General features: G+C 35.7%; 1 protein-coding gene across 1 annotated transcript in view; it reads right to left on the bottom strand.

Annotated features, from left to right (window-relative positions):
* The window catches only part of SPATA16 (spermatogenesis associated 16), a 227,036-nt gene extending 215,491 nt beyond the window's left edge, over positions 1–11,545 (bottom strand). Inside the window, exon 1 of the mRNA XM_036075653.2 lies at positions 11,432–11,545. The gene's annotated coding sequence lies outside the window, so the exon portion shown is untranslated. The remainder of the gene's footprint in view (positions 1–11,431) is intronic.
* Positions 11,546–16,801: the final 5,256 nt, after the last annotated feature.

The following is a 16,801-nucleotide window of genomic DNA, read 5'->3' as shown; positions in this document are numbered from 1 at the left end:
GAGGATTTTGTGTCCTGGAGAGCAGTCAGTAAAATAAGAGGACACCAATCACAAATAGAGATAGCTCACCTACTTTCCACTGTTATCATACATACCCACCCAAATACTGCATGATTCATAAAATGGGTACACCAAAGGTAGTGAATGAATAATTAATACTCGCCACTCTTACCTCACAAGTAGAACCTGAGGCATGAAGATGAGACTGCTTCTAAATTATTTCCCCCTCAGGCTGAACTGGATGTTTATTTTCAACTAAGATCATTAGAAGTCTGGGGCGCCTGGGTGGCTCAGTTGGTTGAGCGACTGCCTTCGGCTCAGGTCATGATCCCGGAGTCTCCGGATCGAGTCCTGCATTGGGCTCCCTGCTCGGCGGGGAGTCTGCTTCTCCCTCTGATCCTACCCCCTCTTGTGCTCTCTCTCTCAAATAAATAAAATAAAATCTTTAAAAAAATAAAATAAAATAAAATAATTAAAAAAAAGTCATTATAAGTCCCTGTAAAGTACCTTTGGAGTGGGGGTGGAGATAGATAGAAAGTAAACATAGAAATCCCCTAATCTCCCGATATATTATATAATAAAACATCACTGTTGTCATTATAATATTTTAAAATATGTTTACACTGCATTTCAGTTTAATAATCCCTAAGCTGTCCTTCCCCTTACAAGTTGAAGAATAAAGGGTCATTTTTAACACTTCAGAAACTGTTGGAAGAGATTGTTTACATGATTTGCCTAAGGATTAATGGCATAATGTTGTATCGCATTTACCACAGAACCTGACAGGGAAGAGAAAGAGAGAGAGAGAGAGATCTATGTATGCCAAGCCATTTCACATAAACATTCAAGTCAAAGTAGGGTTTACCTGGTTCTTTTTAAGATTTCCAGCTTGATATTTTACTAAAGATGATATAATTATGAAGTATTTTCAAACAGAACTCTTTAGATCCTGTATATATTTATTTTTGCACAAATAACTCTTTTATATTTAATTTGACTTCATTGCCTCCCTTGTTGAAGCCAGCAGCTCAGTTTACAAGCCTCTGAGCTACTGTTGGCTGCTGCCTTCTTTCCCAGTGAAAGGTACAATTTGCTAAGTACCACGCATCTTCCCTTCAGGCCACCAATACCTCTCTCCCTCTGGCTCAGGTTGCTCAAAGCACAGATCCCCTCTTACCCATTCCCAGGTTTGAAACACATAGCCTCATTTCAAAGTATAGCCAGCTTCCCTCTACTTTCCTCTGGGAGATAAAAAGGGGGTAAAGGGGGCAAAGAGGGCTCTCTGGGCCTCCCCTACCATACACACTATACTGCCCCTTCTCCCCCCATCAAAAAAATTGCTTCCTACTACAGTTTTTTTGTATTATTATTTGAAGATTTCTTTGAATTTTTTCTGGTATAAGTAATGATACTTATTTTGCAGAGACACATTTGTCTGAGAGAGAAATTAATTTTAGAATTAAGATAGAGGAGATATAAAAATTGTTTAGAAATACATTTTTTACTTTTTCAATCAGGTTTAAATTACACTTAATGAAGATTTACAGGTTTCTGGAATTGAGAAATATTTGAAAACGGATTGTATATTAATTATCCACTAATATTTTCCTAATTAATCTCTGAAAAAGAGAACCATGAAGTCAAAAGAACTACCTGGAAAAAAATTTTGATGGGTATCAAACTTAAAATAAAACCATGCTTTTTAAATTAGTAATTTTCACAATCTGAATCTGCCAAAATGTATCAAACTATTTGGTTACATGTTAGCTTGTGCTATGGTGGAGGGAAGTAGTTTGTAGCAGATCAGAACTTTTCTGGAGAACAAACAGAAAAATAGTATAAAATACCAAATTGTCTGAGTGTACTAGGATGCTAGGGAGGCAATGAGAAATGGAGAGGGTATAAATTCTACACTGAAGTGACTTTTACAGCCATTTTTATCCTGGGGGCATTTGTCAATTGGGCATAGGGAGGGAACTGAGAATCTCAGCATTGCAACTAAGGAAGGAGAATCTTGGGTGATAAAAAACCAGCACAGCTTTGGGTAGATATCTGAGGGGCCTCAAACACAGAGAAGTTTATCATCTCAAAAAAACGCTGATTTCTGGGGGCTTCACAGGGCAGAATGCTAAACACCTAAGTGGAAAGACTCTAAAAAGCAGTGCAAAATTTGGCAGTCTTGTGAGACAGGACCTGCAGGAGGAAGGGCCTTAGAGAAACATCAGACTTTCAGCTGAAAATTCTTGAGAACCAGAGTGAACCAGAGGTGGAGGTAGACTCTTTCCAGGGCTTCAACCCAGCCTCAACATGGAACAGTTCATGATTAAATTATGATGAACTATCATGTTATCTGTCTAGTGAAGAGAGGCATGAATTCATTATGGAGGAAGGTACATCTGAATCCTCTATAATATTCTATATATAATAGTCAATCTTTAATAAAAAATGATTAAGTATGCCCCCCAGACTCCCCAGTATAACATAATCAAGAAACCGAAAGAAAAAGTAGACAACAGAAAAGCATTCATAGATAAACATGATATTGGAGTTAGCTAAGAAATTTAAAATAACTCTAAAATAGTCAAAACAATAGAGGGCGACAAGATAAAGAATTTTACCAGAGTATTAGAATCTGTAAAAAAGGATCAAATAAAAATTCTAGAACTGAGAAATACACTGAGATTAACTCATTACATGGATTAAATGAACTGATTTTTATATGCAATAGAAGACAGAATTAGTAAACTCAAGGAGCCAGTAGAAAATATCTGAATTTAAGCAGAAAAGTAAAATAATGAAAAACATAGGAAAGAACTTTGAAGAAATGTGGAACACAGTGAAAAAGTCTAACAGCAGTGTAGCTGGACCCCAGAAGGAGCACAGAGTGAGAATGAAGAAGAAGCAAGGACGAATTGCAGTAAGGAATGAAGAATAATTGTAAAAGTAAGCATTTATATATATATATGAGAATATATACATAAAAATGAATATTGACTGTCAATTGACATAAAACAATAACAGAAATGTTTCTACCAAGTTTAAAATATATGCAGAATTAAGAATGGCAATGATGATACAAAAGATGGGAAAAAGTAAATGGAATTAAAGAATTCTAATATTCTAAAATTAGTAAGAATTTGGTAAGAAAAATCATCTGTATTAGATTGTAATAAATCAAGGATTCGTATTCTAATTTTGGGGATAAATGTTGAAGAATAGTAAAAGACTGCATAACTAACTAATTAGGAAAAAATTAAATATTTTTGATTAGTCAAAAAAAGGGGCAAGAAACGAAAGAAAAACGATCAAATAAAAACCAGGTAACAATATGGTAGATGTCAACCAAGATGTAGCAACAATTACTTTAGATTTAAAAGTACTAAATATTCTAATTAAGAGTCTAAAATTACCACACTGGAAAAAATACAAACCCCAGCTATATTCTGCTTATGATAGATACACCCTAAATATAAGAACACAGGAAAGTTGAAAATATAACTATGCAAAAGGATACAGCATGGAGACATCAACCAGGAGAATGGGATGACTCTTAACTCCTATCAAAGTAGACTTTATGGGAAGGGACATTACTTGACATAAAAAAGGTCTGCTAGTTAATAATTTATTGTTTCCTAACTCCAAAATACTCTTTACCCTGTATTTACTGGAATTGAATTCTACATACTACATTTCTCTTTTTCCAGCTGACCACCAATAGAGGGTACTGGAGAAACACTGCAAAGCTGCAAAAGAAAGGACTCTTCCTTCTAGTGTTTGTTTCAGCCAGTAGCCAGTAGATCCAGGCACCATTTTGCAAGAGTCCAGGCAGCATTTACCTCTGCTGTTGTGGCCCTTACAGTTAAGCAAAGGTGTCCTTTTATCAAGTTTCTTCACCACGTCCTCACTCTTCACCCATTTTCCAGGCAAGGGAATCTCATTTTAGTTACTGTTTGTGGGCAGTGAATTCTAGGAGCAGCTATACTCTTAGCCTTGCAGCACCTCCTCTAAGGTTCCACATTCCTTTTCTGTTTACTTTCTCTTAGCTCTAAGAGGAGTAGCCTGCTTGCTGTGGGTCCTACCTCTATAATCCTTGCAGTTCTCTTTCTACTCTTTTGTAGTTAGCCACTATTTAATTCAGTTAACAATTCTTTGTAGTAAATCTGTAGTTTCTGTTTTCTGACTGTAGCTTAACTGATACAAGGTATTTTATACAAAAAGGGGATTAGACTAGGAAACGATAGTACAATTCTAAATCTGTATTCAGTCAATAACATGACTTTAAAATACATAAAGCAAAAAATTAACAGAAATAAAAGGAGATATTGACAAACCTCCAATCATAGTAAAAAATTTTAACACACCTTTCTCAATAGCTGATTGAATTTCAGACCACCCCTTCTAAAAAAAATGAAATAAAAGAAAAAGGAAAAAAAAAAACCTTTTAAGGACATAGAAGTTCTGGGTAACATGAGTAACGAACTGGACCTAATTGATAATATGTAGAATCCTGCATCAAAGAACATCAGAATGTGCATTCTTTTCCAAATGTACCTGAAACCTTTACCAAAATTGAACATAGCTTAATTGTAAGTCAAGCCACAACAAACTTCTCATTTTATATGGAAATACAAAGGGCCAAGAATAGCTGAGATAAATTTGAAAAACAAAGTTGGAGCACTTAAACAATATTAAGAACTATTGAGAATTATTATAAAGCTATAATAATTAAAGTACTATGGTTTTTTTTCTTTTTTCTTTTTTTAAAGATTTTATTTATTTATTTGACAGAGAGAGAGATAGCGAGAGCAGGAACACAAGCAGGGGGAGTTGGGAGAGAGGGAGAAGCAGGCTTCCCGTCGAGCAGGGAGCCCAATGCAGGACTGGATCCCAGGACCCTGGGATCATGACCTGAGCCGAAGGCAGATGCTTAATGACTGAGCCACTCAGGCGCCCCAAAGCATTATGGTTCTGATGCAAGGATAAACAATTAGACCACTTGAACAGAATAAAAAGCCCAGAAATAGATACACATATAAACGATCAGTTAATTTATGAGAAGAGCAACCCTACCATGAAATGAGGGAAATTATGGTCTTTTTAATCAATGGCACTTGGCTAAGTCAAAAGGGAAAAATAAATTTGACTCCTACCTTACATAATACACAAAAATCAATGCCAAATACATTGAAAAACTAAGTGTTAAAAAAAAAATCAAGTTCTTAGAAATGAACAAAATATTTTCATGACTTTGGGGTAAGCAAAAATTTCTTAGGCAGGACACAAAAAGTAATAAATTGGAATATGTTATAAGTAATAACTCCTGTTCATCAAAATTTACCATGAAGAAAATGAAAAAAAGGCAGTTCATGGAATAAGAGAAAATATTTATAATACATATATTTGACATGGACTCATATTCGGAATATATGGAGGAATTCCATAAATCAATATGAAAAAGGCAGACAATCCAGTAGAGAAATGGACCAAAAATTTTAGTAGATGTGTAGACATGTCATAAAAGAGGATTTCCAAATGGTCAATAAACTTATTAAAAAGTTGCCAACTTCATTAGTCATCAAGGGAATGCAAACTGAAATTCCAGGTTAGATGCAACCACAAATCCACCAGAATGACTAAAATAAAAAAGACAGACAATACCAAGTGTTGGAAAGTACATTATGTAACTGGAACTATTACATATGGCTTATATGAATGCAAATTTGTACAACCACTTTGGAAAACTGGCAGCACCTACTTCCTCCTATACTCTATGTCTGGGTAATCTTTTTTCCTCCTATAAGCCTAGCAGAAATGCATACTTATGCTGAAAAGTACACATGGACAAGAATGTTCTCAGTAGCACTATCCATAACAATAAAACATTAAAAATATTCCAAATGCCAATCAACAGTAGAAAAGATACATAAATGGTGGTATATTTATACAATGAAAAAATATTATATGGCAGTGGAATAAATGAACTATAACTATAAGCTTCCACATGAAAGAATCTTACAAGTAAAATGTTGAGTGATACAAAAGAATATACACTGTATAATTTATTTTTAAAAGGGTCAAAGGCAGGCAAAACTAATTTGTGGTGTTAGAAGTCACAATAGTGGTTACCCTTGAGAGGGCACTTAGTAACTGAAATGGGCCAGGAGGGAGGTCCTGGGGCTTACTGATATCACCATTTTTATCTGTTATCTATCTATCTATCTATCTATCTATCTATCTATCTATCTATCATCTATCTATCATCTATCATCTATCTATCATCTATCTATCATCTATCTATCTATTCATCTATTTCTATCCATCTACCTATATTGAGCCATACATTTACAATTTGTGTACTTTATTAAATATACGTTATACATCATTAAAAGTTTTACATTAAGAAAATGGCAGGCCAGGACAGCTTGAAATTTCACATATCAAAAACTGAGTTTTCCTAAAGCAAGACTTTCCTAAACACATGTCCTCTACTATCCCACCTACGATCTCTGCATCGTCTGTAAGTAAGAGTGATAATGCAGAAGAAGAATTTGATAGGAGGTGTTTTTCTGCAAAATGCACAACCACACAAAACAAATGAAATGCAGTTCATGCAAGTGGATTGAAAATTATTAGACTGTGTGTATGGTGGGTTGAGTGGAAGAGGCTATGGTTTTCTGAAGCCCCTAAATTTCCTAAATAAACTACATTGGACATGCAGCAGTTTTTTGCTATCAATATCATAACTTTTTAAAATTTAGTTATGGTTAAAGAAAAAGAAAACCATCTGTGCTTGCTCACTCATGATCCAAACTCCCTACAACTGTTTGTTATCCTAATTGGTAAGTATGATGATCTGATGACCAGATCAATGACCTCAGGACCAACCTTATTTCAGTTAACACTCAATCCTAAGGAAAAGGAGGGAAGAAGGATGTGTCAATAGTGAGGACAGGAGGGTTTTTTTCAAACTACAGCTCTCTCCCCCCACCCTCACCCCCAATTCCATCCCATTATTCTTGAGAGCAAATTGTAGATCAGAAAGATCTGAAAGAATAAAAAAATATTGGGAATTAGGGAGATGGAAAGATAAATGGAAAACAGAGGTAGTCATCTGCCATTGGAAGACAAGAACAAAGCCAGATGACCAGTTTAGTATGGGTAGTAGTTGAACAAATTCTGTAACAACACAGTAACATGAAGGCCCATGGAAGATAGAATCTCTGCGAGGAAAAGGGGGAAAATGGCAACTGCATGAGAAGATAAGGCTTCTATGAACTGCAGATTATCTGTACTTTTCTACATTTATGGAATTTGTCAGTGAATGTATGGACAACATCTGAAGGGATTCTGTACATAGGTTGAAATGTATAAATTCATAAATTGTGTCATTTTTAATGTATATCAAGTCTTGTCCCTTAGGCTGATAATGACCCTCATGTTTAACAGGATGTTCCCTTCACTGTTAACTACATTAGTGAATATAAAAGATGGGGACATTAACTGAGATCTGAACTTTTGAGAATGTTTAATTAAGCCTTGCCTCTAGTACTTAAGGAGATTTACATGTCTACAATGTGTTCCTTCCTCTATTCTCCTTCTCTGAGTAGGATTCCATGGACTTTCAACACACATGCATGTACACACACATCTTCCTAAAGTAGAAACTAGGTATGGTCAGCCTGGGAATATATACTGAGGCCATGGGCTATTGCAATCCTTTTTTTTTTTTTTTTAAACAATTGAAACTTAGGTTTCCAAATGTCTGCTCAACAGGGATGTGAAGTGGTTATTATGTCACAGTTTTATTCCTAACACCTTCACATTAACAAAATTGAGCTGATTTCTAACAAGTTAAATGGGCGCTTTTTTTGGGAAGGGCAGGGGGAATGACAATACAATGTCTTCCCAAGCTATAACTTAGGTGATCTTTAAAGACAGCATTGAATTCTTCTGCTTGAGTTATACTGGCTAATAGGAATTTAAGTGATAACTAGGGAGAGCACTGAAGCGTTCATGCATGTGAAATCAGATGAACACCTACAATGTGGAATTTCCTAAGGAAAATTATTCTAGCGGAGAAATACAGGCCCAGGTTGAGTGCCAGTATCTTTTAAACTAACATGTGGAGTTATCATCCTAATGAGTAACAACTAAAGGTGCCTATAGTAAAGCAAGACCAACATTTTCAAGTCTATATTTTCAAACACATTTAAAAACACCAGCTTGAACAGAATTATATACAACTCCCTTCCTCTGCCAAGGGAAATTTAATATTACTTTCTACATTTTGGTTGCATATATTAATGCTTACTCTTGAAAGGCACATGTACAACTTATTTAAGTAAATCTTAAATAAATAAATCTTATTTACTTTAATAAGTCGTATTTATTTATCAACAAGATTTATTATTTAATAGTCAATATTTTATTTATTAAGATTTAATAACTCTTACTTAAGTAAATAGCCAAATAGAACAACTAATTCACCTGTGCAAAGAAATTGAAATCAAGAGCTCTGATTTGTATTAGTGATTTTTATTTTTGTTCAGTAATTATGATACTAGTCTTTCTGAAGCATTTTATTTTAAATGATCTGCTTAAGACTATTTACTTAAAACTATTCTACTTAAATCAATTTTTTACTTGTCATGCAATTCTAGATTGCAATGTGACTTCAGCTTTTACTCATCAAGGTTAAAGGGACATGTTCCAATATACATCCTGTGTCAAATCAGCTCAATTACCTTTCAAAGTTGCCTAAAATTTGTGAAATATTAATGATTCAAATACATGAATCCTGAATATTTCATACTAGATGTATGTCACATCATACAGTATGTAAATAAGTGTACCCCCAAGGCTTCTAAAATGTAGAGATAAAGCTGAATCTTTGCTATCACGCTTATTTTACAACAGTTTTTCCCATTGTATAATTTAGAATGATGTTGATAATGATCATGGCCATTGGATCCTTAGTTTCCTCATTTACAAAATGGTGTTAATGATAATATCTGCCTCATGTGGTTTTTGAGAAGAGTAATAGAAGAAGGTTGCCTGATAATAGTAGGTGCTCAATAAATGTTAAATATTATAATATTGTTATTGTCATTTTTATTATTGCTGTTATTGCTCATCAATTTAAAAAAATTGGACAATTAGGAAAATGTTCTATTGGACACATGGATCATACTCCTTTATCATGTATATTTTTAAATTTAGCCAGAGCTGTGATAAGTTATAGTCATTCCTTAGTGATCTTTAAGCTAGACTGCTGCAGTATTGTATTAACATCCCTGAAAAAATTCAACAAGGCTCTTCATGGGTGCAAAATGTTATAACTTGAATGGTACTTTCCAGAAAGATGACTCAATATATTTTACACTGGTTAAGAGACAATATTCTGGGCTCCCTGATACAAAAGGATTTAAAAACCCTTGAGCGTATGGTTTGTACAGCTTTTGTTACCATAGCCTATCTTTCTTGGGGCACCTATTTATCTATTTTCAACTGATGTGTCACATAAAAGAAAAAAAAGACAAATTGCAGTCAAATTCTAGAGAGAATATGGTTTTAGTAGAGAGATGTGGTTTTAGTCATTGTGTCTTAATTTGAAAGTATTCTACTGCAGTAAGGAATAAACTGTGGGTTTATGACTGGAGGTCAGTTTAAGGTTCTGTATCTCATGATTAGGATTCATGTTCATTTGTTGTTTTCTTTTAAGTCATAATCAATGTCCGATATGCTAGTTTCACTGCTCAGAAGATGAATAACTTTGTGAATTTAGGGCAGTTTCTGTTACAAGCAGTTATTTTCCATTCTGAACAGTGGCAAAAAAAATAAAAAGCTATTTTTCCTGAATAGCTTTTAAAATGATTTCTCTTTGGAAATATCTTTGAAAATGACCAGATTGGAAGTTTTAGCCATTTGGTTATAATAACACTGATGAGTAACAGATTGAGCAGGGTTGAACACGTACTTAAAAGTCCACTTTGGGAACAAAAAAAATCTCAGTTCTATCTTGATTATGTACTTGTGTTGCACACCATGACAACTCACCAACTTAGGTTGGTTCTATGCACTTGAAAAAGAGGCTTAAAAATTATTTAAGCCTCTGTGAAACACTACACAACACAATCTTGCCTTCAGTTGTATCCCTTTCTCCCATATCAGAATAATATTCCATTCTTTATTCAAATCAAGACAATGAAGAAAACTACAGAATGTGTACATAGTTAGCAGTTTGAAGGATTCTGGCCCATCTCTCACTTTCAGTACATTCTTTTTCTCTTCTCCCTTTATTTACCTTTCCGTTTATACAACTATTTGAGCTCCTGCCACACACGAAAAAAAAAAACCAAAAACATAACCCTGTAAAATATTATTATTGGGTCCTAATCAAATTAATTTTTCCATTTGGAGGAAAACAGCCCATGCAGCCTGAAATAAAATTTATGAGAGCACCTGAATGGCATCCAGGGTCTAACTGGTGAAATGTGAAAGATCCAAAGCCCTTTGGTGTGTATAATAACATTATTAGCACATTAAATTTAATCATAAGGGGTTAAACAAATTTATCCATACAAATAAATTTTCATGTATTTATTTCAAACTAGTGCTTACTTGAAAATGGCAAACACTTAGCTGGTGTTTCAAACATGGAGACCCTTACTGATACCTATAAATATTTTATAGATGAGGAATGTGAAATTTTAAACAAGGTTGACAACTATTTTTCATTGCTCATGCTGAACCACCTTTGCATGGTAGGCTCCTTATGAAAGACATTCATTCATAGATCCATTGATTCACTCACTCATACATCAAACATCTTATTTTATGCCAGGCATGATAGAATACATGAATGGAAGACAATGGTCCCTTGCCTTAGAAAAAGAGAGCTCAGATTGTCTCTCTATCCTGCTCACTAGCATTCAATATCTTTAGTCCACAGCAGTATCATGAATTAAGGAGACAACAGCTCATACCACAAACGATTAAAAAAAAAAAAATCTGGACTCTGAGATAGTCATCGTCTTTCACTTGATTAGCGGTAGATATCCTCAAATTATACTTTATTGAGGAATACAAATTAGGATAAAACAAAGCAGCAAAAAATCTGTTACTCAGAAATCAAACAGGATCCTAGCTTCCCTTTCTCGTCAAAGTGGAAATGAGATAGGGCTTGTCCTTGAGGGGTCAGGGAACCACTTTGGAATTCTCTACCTTCTAACTGCCCGTATAAAGTGATTTCTTGGCTACTTATTAGGGTTATCTATAAGCAACATTCCTGTTCCTCAGGTGGGAAGGAAGAAAAGGAGCCCCAGTTTCCCCCAAGTTACTTGAGCTTTCCCCTGAAGGCCAGCCCCCTTCCGTCCCACCCAGCCAGGAAAGGTAAAAAGTTGGAATTGAGCACACTTGAACCTCCTCCTACCTACGCAGTCTGGGCTCAGCCCAGCGGGGGCGGGGCGAAGCTCTGGACTTCTCCCAGCTGCTTCATCTGCACACGCCCGGGTCCAAACGTCCCAATCTGAGGCCACGCCGATGTGTGCGCTCGCGGAGGCGCGCAGGTTTGAAACGTCACATTCCACGCGACTCCACCCCGCCCTTCCGCGAGCGGCCCCACCCACCAGCTGTGTCAGCCTCAGGCTTCTCCATGACTTTTCTGTGTAGGGAACGATTTTTTTTTTAACCTTGAAAAAAAAAAAAGTTTATATTTTTGTTTTCGGATTCTAAAAGTAATATGACACTTAAGTATAATTTGGAAAATTCAAAAATATGCACATAAAATAAAAATTACCTGTATTCTAAAGAGAAACACTAAGAACATTTATTGTATATCTTTGTGGTCTTTTTACTATGAATAGACAGATAAAAATTAAATAGATCATGCTGCTTTTCGGCCTCTAACACATAAATAACGCAGATATGATATACATAAACTTTATAAAGTTTTGCATATCTTTTCTTTTTTAAAGAAGAATATTTTTACTCTAAATTATACATATGTAGGATTTCAAAACCCTGTGTGTATATATTAAGGAGAGCAACCATGTATCTTTTTACACATTTTAGGAAGAATGTTAAAACATTTGAAGAAACCTATGTACCCCTAAGGATTGCATCGTTCTTCTAACCACTGTTTTGCATTGTATGACAAACATTCCCTTGCTTTTCCTTATAGTTTAACAAATCATATATGTATCATTTTTATTGAAATATGGTACATGGGTACATGTACAGAAAAATGAATTATACTGCAAATGTGTTCAATGAATTATCACAAAGTGAATGCAGAGGGTAACCACCACCCAAATAAAAGAAGTAAAACATTCCTATTCCTAGCACACCAGAAGACCCTCATAATCATTACCCTTTTTTTTTTTTAATTTATTTGACACACAGAGAGAGCACAAGTAGGGGCACCTGGGTGGCTCAGTCGTTAAGCGTCTGCCTTCGGCTCAGGTCATGATCCCAGGGTCCTGGGATCGATCCCCGCATCGGGCTCCCCGCTCAGCGGGAAGCCTGCTTCTCCCTCTCCCACTCCCCCTGCTTGTGTTCCCTCTCTCGCTGTGTCTGTCAAATAAATAATCTTTAAAAAAAAAAAAAAAAAAAGAGAGAGAGAGCACAAGTAGGCAGAGCGGCATGCAGAGGGAGAGGGAGAAGCAGGCTTCCCGCTGAGCGGGGAGCCCGATGCGGGGCTCGATCCCAGGACCCTGGGATCATGACCTGAGCCGAAGGCAGTTGCTTAACCAACTGAGCCACCCAGGCACCCCACCGTTTTTTCTTCACTCCCCAAAGGTAATGACTGTCCTGGCTTTTAACACAGTGGTTTAGTTTTGCCTCTTTTTGAGCTTTATAAAAATAGTCCAGTCATGATTTTACTGCTCTATACTGACATTGATTATAGCTATCTTTTACAAAGTACACTCAATATGATGACTTAAATTGGAAGTCTACTCTGTCTTCCTCACCTAACACTAAATAGCATTCATTTTCCACACCATTTAGCATTCTGCTAAAAAGTTAGTTTCTGCATATTCTACTGAATGGATATACCATGATTTCACTTTATTAGAGGTACAGGTGTGGTTTTTTGTATTTTTTTTTTTTGACAATTTTTCCCAAGCAAATATGTATCCTCATGTAATCTTTAGATGTATATTTCGGGGTTCTTTCTTTTTTTTTTTTTTTAAAGATTTTATTTATTTATTTGACAGAGAGAGACACAGCGAGAGAGGGAACACAAGCAGGGGGACTGGGACAGGGAGAAGCAGGCTTCCTGCTGAGCAGGGAGCCTGATGCGGGGCTTGATCCCAGGACCCTGAGATCATGACCCCAGCCAAAGGCAGATGCTTAACGACTGAGCCAACCAGGCAACCCTCAGGGTTATTTCCTTAGAATTATTTTTATAAGTGGAATTTCTAAGTCAAAGAGCATTAACTTTTTAAGGTCTAGTGTCTTGTTGTCGTGTTGATTTACTAAAAGAATGATGCCAATTTATAGTCCTGCTAGTGCTGTGTGATGGTATATCATTTAAACTTCCCCAAATCAATTTTTTTCATCTTTGTTAATTTGGTAAGTGTGATACATTTCCCCATTGATGTTTATATTTACACTTCCTTGATTACCAGTGAAGTTGATTACACATGTCTATTATTAATTTATATTTCTCTTATTATGATTTGTTTATACATGTTTTTTCCCCAGTCTTTCCAAGTTTTGATTTGGTTTCTCCATGAGTAGGCAGCTGCTCTGCTTGAGTCCCTTAGGTTAACATCAATGAATGGTGGTCCTTAAGTCAATAATTGGGCTAAATCTCAAGGCTATCATAGGAATTCCTTCAAGGTGTTTTAGTATCTGTTGAATTCCCCACCCCTTCCCATAGATGGCAGGATAGTATTGGCTGGTTTCAATTTCATTACCTCACTGCAGTACCTAAGTGAGGTAGGTCAGGTTCTTCTATCCTCATACACAGCTGAGGAAAATTACTTGTTCCATAAATGACTTGGGCAGATTGCTGAATGGGGATTTGAACCTATCTTCCCATTTAGATCTCTACTTTTAATAATCTTGAGCTAAAAGTCTTCCCTCTGTCATCACAGATCAAACAGTTCAGATTTTGTTAGGTATGGAGTCTATGTATTTCAGATTTGGAAAGAGTTTGCAAAACCAGGCAAAAGAGTAAGTAATTGCTAAAGAATGCAAAGCACACGAGATTGACTCATATTCCTTAAATAATTATAGGAAAATGAGACCCAAAGAGATGATGCCACTATGCGTGACCATGCAAGTTGTACATAGCACAACTCCAGAGAGGGCATCATCCACATCCATTATGAATGGTATGAATGGCATCCTCTGGAATTGTGCAGTGCCACACCTGCATAATTCTAGGCAACAACTTCTCAATATTTATTAAACTTTTATAATCACAAGTGATTTTCAAGCACAGGTCAGTGTAAACTAAAAATAGAATAAATGATGTTGGATTAGAAACCTCTTCCAGAACTTTGTTTTTAGTTGTCAAAACAATTGATACAAAATTTGATGCACCAAGGGTCATTGTTCCAGAAAACATTAAATAATATTGAGGACAAAAAATTTAAGGCAATGCTGTCCTTGTAGAAATATGGTTAAAACACTCTCTGTTGGTGTGTATAAAGACCTCTCATGTGCCAAAACAAAGTAGGACATTTTCTTACAAATACTGGGCAAATGCAATACAAATTCTCTAACACCAGTTACCTGGTGAGCCAGTGAATAGGAAAGTACTCTTTTGGATTAGAAAGAGACCTTGCAGTTAGCGATGAGCATTTTATAGCAGAAGGCAATTTAGAGACCATCTTGTCTTGCAGTTACCAGTTGTGGTTACTTGTTCAGTCACTCAGCATGAAGTTAGGAGGAATGATTACTAGAGATTAAAGATGGCCCTAAATGAAACTAGTGCCTGAGGCTTTCTTGAGTTGCTGAAGATAGGAGTCAGGATAATCCAGACATTTTAGTGTTTTGTTTTTAGTTAACCTGCTTTTGTCTCACTCCACCTGAATTGTTAAATATATCACATACTTTAATATTTCATAAACCTCAGTCAATAAGCATTAGGTTATTTTGTTTTCAGGGGAGCAGTGTATCATGGTCCTGGAAAGAATACTGGATTCAGAACTAAAAGATGGGACTTAAGTACTTCCATTTAGGCTTTAAATTTGTAGCATTTAGGCTTTGAATTGATTACTAATTTTTCTCCTCTAAAACTCTGTGTGTAAATGCATATATACATATATATATATATATATATATATATATATAATTTAAGTATGTATTTTAGAAAAAGAAACATCAAAAAAGACTTTCAGGGGTGCCTGGGTGGCTCAGTTGGTTAAATACCTGTCTTCAGCTCAGGTCATGATCCCAGGGTCCTGGATTGAGCCCCGAGTCAGGCTCCCTGCTCCTTGAGGAGTCCTTTTCTCCCTCTGCCCCTCCCCCTGCTCATGCTCTCTCTCTCTCTCTCTCTCAACTAAATAAATAAAATCTTTTTTATAAAAAGGCTTTCACATTAATTCAAAGCAGAAAACACACACACAAAACTATACCATATATTTCTTTCTCTTTTTTTTTCAAGTTTTTATTTAAATTCCAGTTAGTTAATGTACAGTATAATATTAGTTTCAGGTGTACAATACAGTGATTCAACACTTCCATACATCACTCAGTGCTCATCATAACAAGTGCACTCCTTAATCCCCACCAATTTAACCCATCCCCCCATCCACTTCCCTTCTGGTAACCATCAGTTTGTTCTCTATAGTTAAGAGTCTGTTTCTTGGTTTGCCTCCCTTTCTCTCTCTTTTTTCCCTTTGCTCATTTAGTTTCTTAAATTCTACAGATGAGTGAAATCATATGGTATTTGTCTTTCTTTGACTGACTTCACTTGCCTAATACTCTCTAGTTCCATCCATGTCATTGCAAATGGCAAGATTTCATTCTTTTATGGCTAATATTACCATATATATACATATATATGTGTATATATATATACATATATACATATATATACATATATGGTATATATGTATATATGTATATATATTCATACCACTTCTCTATCCATTCATCAGTAGATGGACACTTGGGCTGTTTCCATGATTTGGCTATTGCAGATAATGCTTCTATAAACATCAGGGTGCATGTATGCCTTTGAATTAGTATTTTTGTATTCTTTGGGTAAATATCTAGTAGTGCAATTGCTGGATCTTAGGATAGTTCCATTTTTAACTTTTTGAGGAACTTCCATAATGTTTTCCACGGTAGCTGCACCAGCTTGCATTCCCACCAACAGTGTAAGAGGTTTCCGCTTTCTCCACATCCTCTCCAACACCTATTGTTTCTTGTGTTGTTGATTTTAGCCATTCTGACAGGTGTGAGGTGATATCTCATTGTACTTTTGATTTGCACTTCCCTGATGATGAGTGATGTTGAGCATCTTTTCATGCGTCTGTTGGCCATCTAGATGTCTTCTTTGAAGAAATGTCTGTTCATAACTTCTGCTCATTTTTAAGTTGGATTATTAATTTTTTGGGTGTTGAGTTTTATAAGTTCTTTATATGTTTTGGATACTAACCCTTTATCAGATATGTCTTCTCCCATTCCGTAGGTTGCCTTTTAGTTTTGTTGATTATTTCCTTCACTGTGCAGAAGCTTTTTAATTTGATATATTCCCAATTAGTTCATTTTTGCTTTTGTTTCCCTTGCCTCAGGAGATGTATCTAGAAAGAAGTTTCTATGGCTAATGTCAAAGAAGTCT

The sequence above is a fragment of the Halichoerus grypus genome, chromosome 1 (genome assembly GCF_964656455.1).
Source record: "Halichoerus grypus chromosome 1, mHalGry1.hap1.1, whole genome shotgun sequence".
Classification (NCBI taxonomy): domain Eukaryota; kingdom Metazoa; phylum Chordata; class Mammalia; order Carnivora; family Phocidae; genus Halichoerus; species Halichoerus grypus.
Note: the sequence above shows the minus strand (reverse complement) of the source record. Positions and strands in the feature narration are given on the sequence as shown.